Source organism: Triplophysa dalaica, chromosome 13 (assembly GCF_015846415.1).
Source record: "Triplophysa dalaica isolate WHDGS20190420 chromosome 13, ASM1584641v1, whole genome shotgun sequence".
NCBI lineage: Eukaryota > Metazoa > Chordata > Actinopteri > Cypriniformes > Nemacheilidae > Triplophysa > Triplophysa dalaica.
The window spans coordinates 6,312,756-6,327,281 of record NC_079554.1 but is presented as its reverse complement, the minus strand read 5'-3'; the positions used below and the strand labels follow the sequence as shown (position 1 = coordinate 6,327,281).

General features: G+C 35.4%; 1 long non-coding RNA gene across 1 annotated transcript; it reads left to right on the top strand.

Moving 5' to 3' along the window:
* The first annotated feature begins 2,155 nt into the window (after positions 1–2,155).
* On the top strand, positions 2,156–4,260 carry LOC130434484 (uncharacterized). Its single transcript, XR_008908683.1, has 3 exons — positions 2,156–2,530; positions 3,082–3,175; positions 3,510–4,260. It is a non-coding gene; the product is annotated as an uncharacterized LOC130434484 (long non-coding RNA).
* The last annotated feature ends 10,266 nt before the right edge of the window (positions 4,261–14,526 follow it).

Here is a 14,526-nt window from a genome sequence, read left to right as displayed (position 1 = left end):
CGATTGAAAAACGTGATCGGGAAACAGTTTGCCAGAATATACCCTGACCCAGGTGCAGGGGTGAAATTCATTTCGGCTCGTCGTGATCTTGAAGCCTGGGATCTGTGCATAGAAACACACGGGGTAGAAGTGATAGGAGTAGGCCTATTACAATCACGTCGAACACTTACCGCAGCTTTGCGAGCGTCAGCCCGGGATGTTTCCAGCGCCATTTTTCGTTCTCGCAGACGTGTTTGCCTCTCGAGTAGATCGTGGATCTGCTTCTCCAATGCTTCCAGTTCTGACTGAAGTGCGAAGAAAGATTCATCATCTGCACTCAAAGGTAACGTTAAACACATATCTGAATCATTAGCCATTAGTGATGTCATTATGAGAACAGTGGCAATATAGAGACAATATTCAGAAAAATAAAGGCTGGGAATGCTAACAGCCACGGTCCGTGTACTTTTGCGTCCATTCGTTTTTCTTTTTTTAACCATGACGATAAAAATAAAATATAAACGGTTGTTGTATTTTAAGCAAAAAAAGTTACATTCAAAATTTTGAATTAGAACTGTATTCAGAACATTCTACGAAAAAAATGTATATTGACTTATTTTCAGATTTTTGTTTATGACTTTTTGCACCTTACTTTACATTTATAAAATACACAAATTAATATCGAATAAAAGCGAATTGTACTAGTTTTCTGAGGCCAAATTAGTGACCCGGAAATATTTTTTCCCGCACCATTGAATGCGAAGCACCATGTCTCTGGAACCGTACAGACATGATTTTAAAACATCACACACACAAGGACGTTGCTGAGCATCTGTCTCAAATTGGTGTTGGACGAGGTTGTTCGGCGAGGACTGTTAGAAGATTTAGATTTTTGAAGCCATGATCCCGAGCTATCCGTAGTGCAACTAACACAAATTGCATATACATTACATTAAATATCCAGAAGTTAGACAAGAATTATTTAAAAAAATTGCATTTTTGTAAAACTGAAAAAATAGTTGTATACCAATAATTTGATTCTCATTTATAAAATAATTTTAAATAAGAAAATGTACTTTGTTTGTGGTTAATCTCTCCATTAACTTGAAAACAAATATAAAGAAAAGCACATTTTTTGTTTTTTATATAGTTGTTAAAAAAAGAAAAACGAATGGACGCAAAAGTACACGGACCAGCCACGAGGCTGAATCCAGCTTCTTATTCGCAGTTTCTTATTGACGCTATCCGTTCCACCTTAAAAACGCGAAGCATCCGCTTTTCCAGTTTCTTATTCACGCTTAGCTTAGGGACCGTCTCGCGTTTCTCTTCTTTTACGTTTTAAAAAAACTTTTTGTTTGTGAGTGTCTGTGTGTGTGCGTGTGTGTGTGTGCACGGAGGATGGGCTGCTTGCTGTCTAAGTCATGACATGCTCAATGGCCCTTCAAGATTTGATCAAGATGGTGCACCACATCATTTCAAATTCAAATCATACATTAAATTCTTCAAGGTTTTTAATGAGGTGAAAATATGAGGTTTATCCCATACTGAAATTGGTTAATGTAAGTATAGCCCAATATGTTTGACATTGAAATGACGTCAAATCAACGTTGCATTATAGGCATTCATTTGATGTTGTATTGACATCATATTGACATCAATGTAAATCCAGTTGAAATAGCATTTTTCTTCTAACTGGCCCCTCAAAATGCATCTATTTGTCACATCTTTTGAAGCAGTTCTTGGATTTGTACATGAAAGTGGACTGCTGTAACTTCTGTGGTAAAAAACACTTTTTTTAAAAGTATGTAAATACTCATGCTGAAATAAAAGGAAACAGTGATTGTTAAATTTTACAAGAAAATATACTGATTTGCCAATAATACATTCAGATGTAATTACAATTTAAAATATTAAAAACAAAAGCAGCATTTTTGCTGTAACCCCACATAAAGTATTATGTATCCTTATTTTTGTTATTTATAGTGATATTATATTACTGTAAAATTAGAAAAACATTGCTGTAATTGAAAATACTCATAAAATTGTAATACCTTATAATGTATGTACCATTTTTACAGTATTACAACTTCATGTTCATTTTAGTCAAAAAACTCTTATAAATTTTTTATAAATTTTTATTTTTCCTTAATTTTTATTAATAATCATTAATTAATCATTAATTTTATTATGAAAAATGTTGGGCCTACAATGCCCATTCATTCTCTGTAGTTTTAATGCCCATTTATTATCTGTCTTATGTATTTCTTAATACCACCTGTAGACGGCGCCATGGCCTATTTCACATTTCCGGGTTTCTCAGCAGCTGAAGTTAGTGAATGGACTACAACAATTAATTTATTTTTTGTGTGAAATTTGATGCAAATGTAGTATAACATATTATTTTATACATACACGTAAAAATATAAAATTTATAAAAATATTTGGAGGATTTACTACGTTGACCGTTGAAACGTACGTCATCACGTCTTGCGTAGAGGCCAGTGTTTGCTATGCGGTCGAAGCATTGGACAAGGTTGTCGCTTTTTATCAGGTGAGTAATAAACATCTCATGAAATAAAAAATACGATATATATTGGGTAACTTTGAAAACCTAGAAGATTGTGTTTTGATGAAATATATGACTTGGCGATATATTAGAATCTGGTGAGTTGAAATATCCCGCCAGAAGTACCGTGAAGATTTCTGAGGTAATGTTAATGTGCGATCCATTAAGCGTGTAACGTTGAGTTAACGATTTAGAAATGTCAGTGAGTAATGTTAGTTTTGCAATTAATATTCGGATAAAATAAAAATGCCCTCATTTGAATCTCTTTACCGATGCTATGCGACAAAGCGAAACATACCCATAATTATAATTCATAATTTGATACACACTGATGAAGTGTTCTAAAATGTCCTGGTAGAAGGTCCACTGTGTCAAGCAGGACCAGCCCACACTACTAAAGGTACCAAAAGCTGGTTCAATGACCATTTGTGTTACTGTGCTCAAAGGAAAACTTCTCAGCTGTTCTGGTCACTTAGTTGTATTGTTCAACAATCTTAACAATCATTGAATACTGATATGGTTGTCTTTTTTTTCAGAATTCTTACAAACAAATTGATGTCAACAATGAATATGGATGGCTCAGGAATGAAGAAGGCCTTTGGAAAACACGGCTATGTCGTGTTATAATAGGTACTACATTACTTTTCTTGTATGATTAGAGGATGTAGTGTCTATCAACATATGCTACATTTTAAGTAAATTAAACATGTAATGCTTAAATTACAATCTTATCTTAGTAAACTGACACATTTAAAACATTTAACAACTCTTAAATATTTGCAAGTAGTGCACATTTCTAAATTTAACAGATACTTATTTAAACCTGGGAACATCTTAGTGTTAATAAACATTTAAGAGCAGCAACTTGCATTAACTTCTATGTACAAGTGATGGTTGCCGAAAAATGTTAGGTATATTTTAATGTCTTAAAAGGTGTGCTAATTGTGGTTTCATCTTCATTTAGGTGCACTACAGCAGTCCAAACCTTCATTATCAGAGGCTGAAATAAAAAAATACAGCTAAAAAATCTCCGGTCTGCTCCCGATAGATGTGGGGGTATGGGACGACAAAAGGGGAAATCGGCGATTGATGTGTGTTCAGATTCTGAATAAGTAGGCCTTAAGCCAATTGTTTATCAAAATTATTTTTGTTCATTTGGGATATGATCTGGGAAAACCCATCACATGGTGAAATAAAAAATACTGGTTTTAGGATCATATGAAAGCTATTAAGCCCTTTCCAAAACTGTTTTTATTTAATTTACAAATTGTTTTTATGGAGTGGGTGGTCTAGTGGGTTAAACCACTGAACTGGTAAATCAAAAGGTTGCTGGTTCTATCCTAGTAGCCACCACCAGTGTGTCCTTGAGCAAGACACTTTACTCCCCGTTGCTCCAGGGGGATTGTCCCTGTAATAAGTGCACTGTAAGTCGCTTTGGATAAAAGCGTCTGCTAAATAACTACACGTAAATGTAAATGTTTTTAACAAATGGAAAGGGCTTGAGAGCTTTCATATGATATCAAAACCTGTAATATGTACAATTTTGTCATGTGATGGCTTTTTCCTGATCACTTAATATTTATATATCAATTTAAATGTTAATATTTAATTAAAAAGTAATTCAAGGAGGATTTTATATTTATTAGTGGTTTAAGAACATTTTAAATTTCTGGAATTGTAGCTGATTGTATTTAATAAAACATGTCTTACATTAAGTACTGTTGTTTCATTATTTATTGGTCTAGAATAGGACATCAATTTGTTAAAAAATGTAAAAGAAATTGCTAATCAAATTAACGTCAAAACTTGATGTCAATTTGATGTCAAATTTTGACATCGATTTGATTTGCATTTTTGACCAATTCTTTGATGCCGATGTTTGACGTCAATTTGATGTCTATTTAACATTGAGATGACCGTGAACTTCACGTGGAACCTCCATCACTCACTCCCCTTACCATCCTCAATATAACTTTGATAGAACAGTTTTTAGGCAACCTATCTCCACCATGAATATTAATCACATTCAAAAGTACCTACATGTTTGAATGTGCAATACTCTAGTGCAGAGCATGCAATATGGTTTATGCATAATTAAGTAAATTACGTCTATATTTGTAAAAAGCATAGTATACACAGTTTTGTTATACTTTACATATATATAGTTAACTTTCCTTCTTACCTCTTATGTAAATTAATTATTTTATTCATTGATGTATTTTATTTTTATTCTATATATTTATTTTTTTTCATTTCCTTTGTTTGTCTATACTGTATTTTTTCATTCTGACCTCCTGAAATCACAACATGTTGCTTGTCTTTGTGCACAATTGGAAAATAAAGCTTATTCGAATTTTTTTCTGATCAATTGCTCTTATACAATTTATTATACTCTTTTTGTTCTTAGCCAGTGGGTTATACACACATCTATTACATGTATATAGATTCATGTAAACTTTTTCACTTGTTTTATGTACAGAAAATGTCTAATGTCAGAACTGTGTTTCCGTACAGGTATGTCTTAGATGGTGCGTTAAAAGTTCCACAGCTAGGTTTTACCTTGTCTTGATGTCATGCATGAAAACAGACAGATTTAATGTAGCATTTTGGGAATTGGCATATGTCACAAAACAGTACGATGGCCAATAAACTTTTGGGACATTTTGGGGTGCCATATCTCGACTTTCTTTGGAGTTATACCCAGTATTCCTGACTACCATCTTGCCAAAAAGCAGACATTTTTACTGTAGCATTTTTAAGTTATGGACCCCTGAAGTTGGGATATTTTACAGTACTGTTTAATGAACCAATGGTATATTTTGAGGTGCTACATCTCGAAAACTTTTAAGGGTGCATTAAAATTTACACATAGGATAATTAATAATTAAAGAATACAGTAGTTACAGTACATTTTGTCTCATCTCTCAAAAACCATGACAGGATGAGTGAAGGCAAAGTCTTTCTTATTAATCTATGACTCTGTTTCTGCCCTCTGAGGTTAATCCATCACTCACAGATAGGTTAATGAAAGATGGCACGTCATTGAATTCTGTTATGATGTGGATGGGTCCTCCCTTCTGAGGGTGTCAAGGACATTGCCAGGCTAGGGAATTTTTGAAGGCACCATCCTGGCTGACTCATCATTTCTCAGTTCATCCTAAAACACAGGAACCTTTTACGCTGTGAGTCCATCTGCTTGGCAGTGTCGCAAAAATAAGTAGGTGCAGACACCCACTACCATGACCTCATGGAGCAACACGGCCAGATGGATCTCAGGGGAGGCATACTGAAACCGGTGCACCCAAGATTAGTAGGCGTCAGATCACGATGTCCATTTACAACACAGGTATGTTTGTCATTATCTACTGTCAGATTTGACCTTTACTTCTTTCTTTAAGGTCAGAACAAACCTCATCCACTGTAAGTGTGATGGTTAAACCATCTCACATTTAGGAGGTTAAACAACTCATTTTAAACCTCTGTTTTTCCTCAGGGATTATTGCCCATATACAGTATATTGGTTTATTTTTTGTCCAAGATTACAAACCAAAAAGTCAAGGTTTTGCTGGTTAGCGTCTAGTCTAGTTCTCACTTAATGGTCAATCTCATAACTATACCATCTGGTATTGACGGCGATTTCGAAGCAAACACATATTTTGACAAAATCAAGTTTATTGTTTGGCTTTTTGAAAGCATGAAATACATACTCAAAAAAATTGTTTTTATCCTCATGGTTGAAAAAATTATGTTTTTTTTTTCATTTATTTGAACCAACATTAAGGTGTGTCTGTATTAAAGCAACCAGACATGGGTTGAAATAACACATTTATTTTTAAAGTATAGATTTTTCCATGTCTACTGCCTTTGACATCACAGACGGGCTTGGAACCTAATGTTGCAGAGGTGCCATCAGCCAATCAGAATCATCATGATCCTCCGGCTCATGATGTCTTCATGACTTTCTTGATTATTTATCATCTAATGATTATATAATAATGGCGCATGTATTTACAAGCTGTGACATTGTGCCCCATATTAGCATCTTCAAATGAATTTCAACCAAATTGAGTAAAATTTTATTCAAAATGTGTTTTAAAGCCCTTTTACATTTACAGCATACATACAGATAATACAAAGTAGAGAGAGGTAATTATGAAAAAATATAAAATAGAATACAATGTATTATTGCAAGTTTTACATTGATGAAACTTTTGTAAGTTAAAAAATATTTGAAAGTTGAATGTTAAGTGGTCCGTGTACGTTTTATTCATTTGATATCCTATTTGAAATAAATTAATGGAAAATGAAAAATGACTCGTTCTTTCATTTTTCGTTTGCCGTTTAAAAAACGGATTTCGAAATCAATTTGGCATTCGTACATGTGGGCGGCGCTGTAACGCCCCTCTCACCCGATTGGTCAAATCGCCCATCGTTCTGTACGGCCTTTATTCTGACCGGCAGAATAAGAGTCTGTACGAGTCTGATACTGACAAGTGTGTGCACTTTAATATATGTTTTCTGGAGCCACCAGACAGCCCCGCATATCAGACCCGCTAGGTTAAGAGGGTTGTACACAGGACCCCTGAACACGCACACTGGACTTTTTCTGTGTTTGTTACCTTTTTGGCTCTACACCCTGTCACACAGCAGTGTATAGGTATTGTTATGTTTTCTGTTATAAGTCAGAAATGGAAAGAAGGCAGCTTCTGGCAATAGAAAGTCGGTTGGATCGTTTTCCCCAGGCACACAGCGTTAAATGCGCGGTCTCTTTATGGGTTAGATGAGGTTTAAAGTCTTCTCCTGATTCAAGCCTGTCCAGCAATTTTTTCTTCTTTTAATGTTTATTGTTAACAAAAATGTGTCTCTTATCAACTTAATCCATTATGTTTTTCATGCTATTAATGTGGTTTAATTGAATAACATAAAGGCTTAATTGAATAATGAAGGCTTTTTCTGTGTTTATCCACAGGTTTTCCTGTTATTCCCAAACAAATATATTGTGGTCTCTAGGATACAGTTGATTTGTACATTAGACATTGTGCTTATTCATACTAACGACATATTAAGCCCGGTTTAACCACAAACTGGGGTCACATAATAATTGTTTCCCTCGTGTTAGAAAATGTTAATCCTACAACCTGTAACTCTTTAGGCCAGGTTTTCATTGCTTTAGGAAATTGGGATGAGATCTATAGGATGGTCTGTCTTCCATAGATTTACCTTATCTGAACTATGACGGTAATCCTGTCAACTAGAGGGGTTGACTGTATCTTTCAATCTACTTTATCCCCTCTCCATATGCCAGTTAAAGTAATATACATTTCATCTGTTCTGCCATGAATATGGGATAGCTGTATGAGAACAAAGAACACACATAAGAACCATCAATGTATCAGCACAGCTAGGAGCCTGCATGCAGATGTGTATGTCAGTTAGTAAACAAGTGTAAACTGCAAAAACTTTATTTTATGCTCAAATCACATGTAACCGAATGAAATGTTACCCGAAATGCTTTTATTGCTACATCTATTCCAGCCAATGCCAAATTCACAAAAAAAAACAGCTCCATGCTGACAACAAGCCCATGTTTTAGATTTTCTTGAACCTGAACAGATGCAAGATGTGGAAATATTGTTTAATTATTTTACACAGAACTAAAGCTCTTGGTTATTTCAAGAACGCTGGAAAGGCCTGCAACTTTGGTAATAACAATATCTTCCGCTCTACATTTTGGACATTGTGTTGAGTTCTCCATCCACTGTTGCATGCAAACCTTGCATGCAATCACACTCCTGCAGCATGAAGAGAACACTGGTTGTTCTATTGTTGCTGATTTTTTTTTTTTTAAGTAATGATAAACTGCAGCTGTTGCAGATGAACATATCTTCTTGTCCTTTCAAAACCTCAAATCTCCATATTTTGTGATTATTATTTTTTTAGCTTAAAACATTACTATTAGTCACCCTTTATGATTGTCAGTAGGTTTTCGTTGTCAACTTTGACAACACTGTATTTAATCATTTAAAAATATGTTTTTAATTTTCTTCGGAAAAACAGTTAATTTGGTCATAAAAGGTTTTAGAAGGACACCGACGATACAACTTATTTTGAAAACAGAAAGTCAGCTGTCATCAATTATCATCTTCAAAAATGAGAAGTTAAAAACCCCAGTAAACAAAGGCCACACACTTGCAAACCAATGTACAGCATCATTGAATAGCTCAAACGTGTGGCGAGGCACAGATCGGAGATCAGCGTCGCCTGGGAAAAGCCGCGTGCTCCCAGTACTCTGGGTCCGCACCGGCCGCACCCACCGCTGTGCCTTATTGACCCCCAGAGCGCGAGAGTGGAGGAACAGAGAGGGAGACCGAGAGAGGAGGAACAGCGAGGGAGACCGAGAGAAGGCACCCCAACACGAGCACGGACTGGCGAGTTTTTAAAGAGCAAGCACACCGATATATTTATGTTGGACGCGTGAATGAAAGCCGTCTAATAAATTCCCCGCTGGGGTTGTTTGAACTGCCATCTTGTGTGTGTGTGTCGTGTCTCTTACCCCGTCACACATGATTTAAGATGAGCCACATCCACAACTCTGTTTTAGCATTACATTTCTTCCTTCTAGTTCAGAGAGTTTTGGTTAGCACATTTTGAGATTAAATGTTTTTTGTACCTCTGCAAATCGGACACATAAGTGTCTTTTAGGACTGTTACCAAATTTGCCCTCTGTGCTGCTCCCTGTACGGTGGCGACAATCTCCTCAATTTGCCTGGAAATACTTTCCACCCCCTGGGATGACTCCAGTAGCTCCTCAATCTGGAGCTTGAGAGTCTGCAGAGAAGCCTCAGGGACTCTGCGACTAAAAACAAAATTGTTTTTCTTTAAAAAGCAACAATTTTATAGTTAAAGTTCATGAATATGGCTAAACTTAAAACAGAATTCTGTATTGATGATTAGGGAAATTTTTCAAGGAGAAATAGTGCAGGCTGTCTACAAAAAACATATGAAGGTGTGGATTTCTTAGCTCAAACTAGCTTCAGTTATATCCTTTTGTGTAGCTCTTATAAAAATTAATTATTCATCAGTATTATCTTTCAATAGTAAATAATTAAATCAATATTTTTCTGCCCAATAATGATTTTGATCCAAGTAAATGATATTATAGATGATTTATGTGTGTGTATATGAATAACAAAAGTTTAAGCTTTTGTATTTTGTTCTAGTTCTCTGTTTAGGCATTGACTCTTTATCTCCAGTATAACAACCGCTTTATCTTGCTGTGCGAATGAACATATGATCACTATAATTTGGAAAATGTTTCAGATTAAGCTCTGAGCATCGAGTGAGAAGTGTGTTTGTTTCCCATTTACAAAAGTTAGTTATTGGTGGTGGAATTACTATACTTTGAAAACCGGATATATTGATATGCTAACCGTGTTGTGCCTAAACTAATGCTTCTGTTGTCATACAGTACTTGAAGATATGCTGTGAACGGCCCTATGTACTGTAGATATTATCCCAATTATCTTTGTCTTATCCTTTTAGAATCAAAAAGTAATGACGTAGGTTACTGATCTCTGTTGGACTATAATTACTGTTGTGTTAACTGTACTGTTGTGGCCTGTTGTGAGTGGTTAAGCTAACGTCTGCTGGCAAAACTAAAAAAAATGTCATAGCAAATTTTTGTGCGGGACACAAATCTTAAAATTGTATATTTTAGGTTATGTGTTTATCAAACCATAAACGCTATGAATTAATTATTTAATTAAGTATATAAATATTTTAAATACATGCACTATTTTTATACCACAATATTTAAAATATATACTCATCATGGCTATCTTTGTTACATAAAGAGTAGATTTGTTGAGATGTTTGTGACTGTTATTTTAATGAGTCTACCTTTGTCTACCAAAATTGTGTTTTTGTATTTAACCAAAATCTATCATTGTTGAGTTTTCTGAAAACTGACTCTAGCTTGTATCAGCTATATTTCCAACAGTTGCTGATGTATTCATATTAATGGAAACTCTTTTAATTCTAGAAACTACTTAATTGGTCATAATTTTTGGGGAAAAATTGTATAATACTTTTCAGTACACTACACCATGTATGATAATTAAATTGCAGTAGAGGATGAAGATCTGCTGTGACAGAGGTAGAGGTTTAAAATGTTAGGCCCAGTCACATGTCCAATATGTCATATAGCCCATATATATCCGTTTCAAATACACATACATTTTGTTTGTTTCTTTATGACTTTGTTTGCTAAAATGCCAAGGCTTTCCGAAGTAAAGATGTTGAAGTTAAAAGAGGTGAAAACGGTATATTCTGAAAGGCTAATTGTAATTGGGAGAATGGCCTTTCAATACTAAACTCTAGGAGGAGGCTGAGGATCAGAAATACATTTTTAAGGAATACAGTCAGTATAAAAAACCTTAAATCTAAGTTTTGATGTATTTTTTAATGTAAATCGATATAAAATTATAATAAGAATTTAAATATGTTAACAATATACCCTGGTGATCCCATTGGGGGTTGCCTAATGAAACCTCGGAGCCTGGGAATTGAATTTGCTATCTTTGAGATTTAAATCTGGCACTCCAACCATTAGAGCACAACTATCTTTAACCCAACCCATAATATATTGACAAAAAATAAAATATTGCCTTATAAGTGGACAAGATGATATGCAATTCCTCTGGGGTTAAAATACCTCACTATTAACATCCTTTAACCGTTGGAAATTGTAACATTTCCTTAAAATTAACTAAAACTGGAACATAAGCTGCTCCTGAGCAGGTTATCTTCAGAGAGTGAGTTTCTATAGTTACTTACATACCCTGAAAGTTATCTCCGTTTTTGGAACTGAAAGTTGGGGTTATCAGCAAACTCACCCTTAAACTAACCAGCTTTCTAGATAACCCCAGTGATCCATCCCACTAAGCACTCTAGCAATTTAACAACAATTTTTTTGGGATCAAAGTTTGTGAAAATGGTGTAAAATGTAGAAGTAATACCGTATACAGCAGGGATCTTCCACCCTGGACCTGGTGAGCTACTGTCCTGCAAATTGCAGCTTCAACCCTGCTTCAGCACACCTGTCTGTAATTATCAAGCAACCCAGGTGTGTTTGATTGGGGTTGGAGCTGAAGAGTAGCTCTAGTAGAACAGGGTTAATATTGCATATAAGAATTTATAGTCTGTTTAATATTTGACCTGTGGTTCTCTCTTCTATGTGTGCTTTCACTGTGCGTGTGTGCGAGTGTGTTTGCGTGTGTGCATCTATGTCAATGTGTGTAAGTATGTATGCATATTGTGTGTGTGGAGCAATTGTATGTCTGTCTCTTGTTGTTTTCACCTTTTTCTTGTTTTTAAACGTATATGCCTTTAGTTGTTTTTCTTGTATTCAATGTGTCTCATGTACAGCTGCTTTGTAACAATGAAAATTGTAAAAAGTGCTATATAAATGAAGTTGAGTTGAGTTGAGCGTATTCTTTCAGGCTTTGACAGCACATAGGCCCCTTGGTGTCTGTTTGCTTTTCTCTCAGCCGAGCAGCTTACGGCATTTTCAGCAACAAGCGGCTGATTAATCATGGTGGTTTAGCATTTCAATATCTCCTGCTGAGAAAGCAGAAAAGTTGGGAGGAAAAAATTAGAAGACAGGGTTTCTGGATTGTTTAGCATGCTTCACTGCTGCTCTGCAGATATGTGTGCTGTCTGACTGGTTTGTAAATGTTCAAATCTTTCGGATCTACATTCAGATTGGTCGGTTTTCTGCTCGAAACCAGAAGAGAAATGTTGTACCACTGTCAGGGTTTTGTCCTTTCATGCAAGCATTCATCAAGAAGAATTTTGTCATATCTGTCTCTGTGATCCTCGAGGAAACCAGCAAGATCTGGAGCTAAAAGTTACATGATTCATGCATTCTTGCAATGTAAATGAAAAATATTCGTTTTCAATCATTATGATGTTGTTCTAAAAACATAGTCTTTGTCTTCCCCTAAGCCAAAGTTCCTGTGATCTGAATAAACATTCAGATTCAACAACAGCATTATGCATGGTATGATGTCAATGATTTTAAACACACATGGGTCTCACGTGTCATAGGCTAACAAAATGGGATGTGCCAGATAGTTTACATATACAAACTGGAGATAGTTTACAAGTACAAACTACAGCTTACAAAGCAGCTGTACATGAGACATATTGACTATATGTCATGATTATGCCTCGTCTTGTCAGATATTTCTTGGTTTTGAGGCAGAACTCCCTGTTTTATATGGAGAGGGACGTTTTTGTCCCTTTTGGCCTTCCACTCTCTCTCCGGGTCTCGTCTGCGTTTCCCGCCCTGTACCTCTGTTCCCATACACTTCAAACAGTCACTGTTATTTCACTGTTATTTTGTGAGTATTTGAAAGTAAGAAAAGTCTTGTTCATGTCTAGTGTTGTTAAGTGTAGTATTAGTTAGTCTTGTTCATGTTTGCTTGTTCCTATTATTTCTATCGTCTCTTGTTTTACCCCCTCGTGGGCTATCGTTTTGTTCCTGTCTTTTGTGTTTAATGTATAATAAACCCCCTTTTTAACCCCGTCACTGCTGCCTGCAATTGGGTCATTTCCCCTGCTGAAATTGTATGCAAAATAAAGTTTAAAAAGTATTCTCTGTATTACAAGTTGTTTAATTCATTGTAGAAATTTGTCAAGATGAAAAGTGTAATCAAATCAGGGCTGCTTCTGGGGCTGTTTTAAAACACTTTATATAAGATACACAAATTCATCAACTAGCCTACTTGCTTGTTAACATGCATTGTGCATTACCTTGTTCTATATCCCTTAATCCTATACCTAAACCTTAAAACTACCTTATAAGCAGTTATTAGGAGTCTATTGAGGCAAAAGTCGTAGTTAGTTAATAGTGGGAATTGGTTCCAATTCTGACCCAATATTTAAACTGTATGCCCTTAGCTTCTGTATCCTCTTTTTAAATGCTCAAGAAACTTTTGTTTTAAAGTTATAAAAGGATTATTATGGAATTCTAGAATTTTTTAATACTCTAAACATGAAATGACTCATTACGTTTTTCTAGCAAGTATTTTATAGGGCAAAGCCCTTGGCTTATATCACCTCTCTTTTATGAATATTATCTGCATTAACACAGGTGTGTCCAATTCTCCAAGTCAAGGGAAAGTTTTTGCCATAATGGAATTTTACACTCGCATTGAATTTTCAGCTTTATACAAACATCCTTGCGGTTGCAATACGACACTTCACTCAGAGATACACTACTGGGCAACCAAACAGGATTTTCTAAATGAGATTATTATAGTAGGCCCATCTAGTTTATTCAGCACTCTCAAATTTATTCTTAAACCTTCCATGCACAGTGGTGTGTGGATAAAACTGTATGATAGTCATTTAGAAAAACATATCAAATATGTATCCGTCTATTTTCTTTATCCAATTTTAACACTTTGTGAGCTTTAAACTTCAATAAAGCCAGTTCTAAAGGAGCTAATGTGGTAGAAATAATTTGCAGTGATGGTGAACGAGGCAGCTTTAAACCCAGGTGTCCCAGGACTAAAACAGCTACAGAATTTAAAAATAAGTTTATTGAGGCTATCAACAAAAAAGCTAAATAAGACAGCTGAATAATCTAAAAGGTTGGAGGTAGTGCTCAAATAAATGCAGCCATGTTTGCTGAGGAACATAAGCAGACGACTGCCAAGCTGGCAAAACTGGAATCACAGAGCTGACAGCATGTATGAAGTTGGTCAAGCTTTCGGCGTACGGACTCAAAGAATAAAAGAAAACTTGAAAGTAAAACACCTTACAGTATAAAGCACAGACCTTAAAGCTGATCAATGGGCCTTTAAAAGAAAGTGCTTAAAACGGAGGACAAGGTTGAAGAGTTCAAGAATCTGAAGACAAAGCTATTGTAAAACAAAAGTCTAAACACACAATGACAGACCTTCCGAAAACTGGGC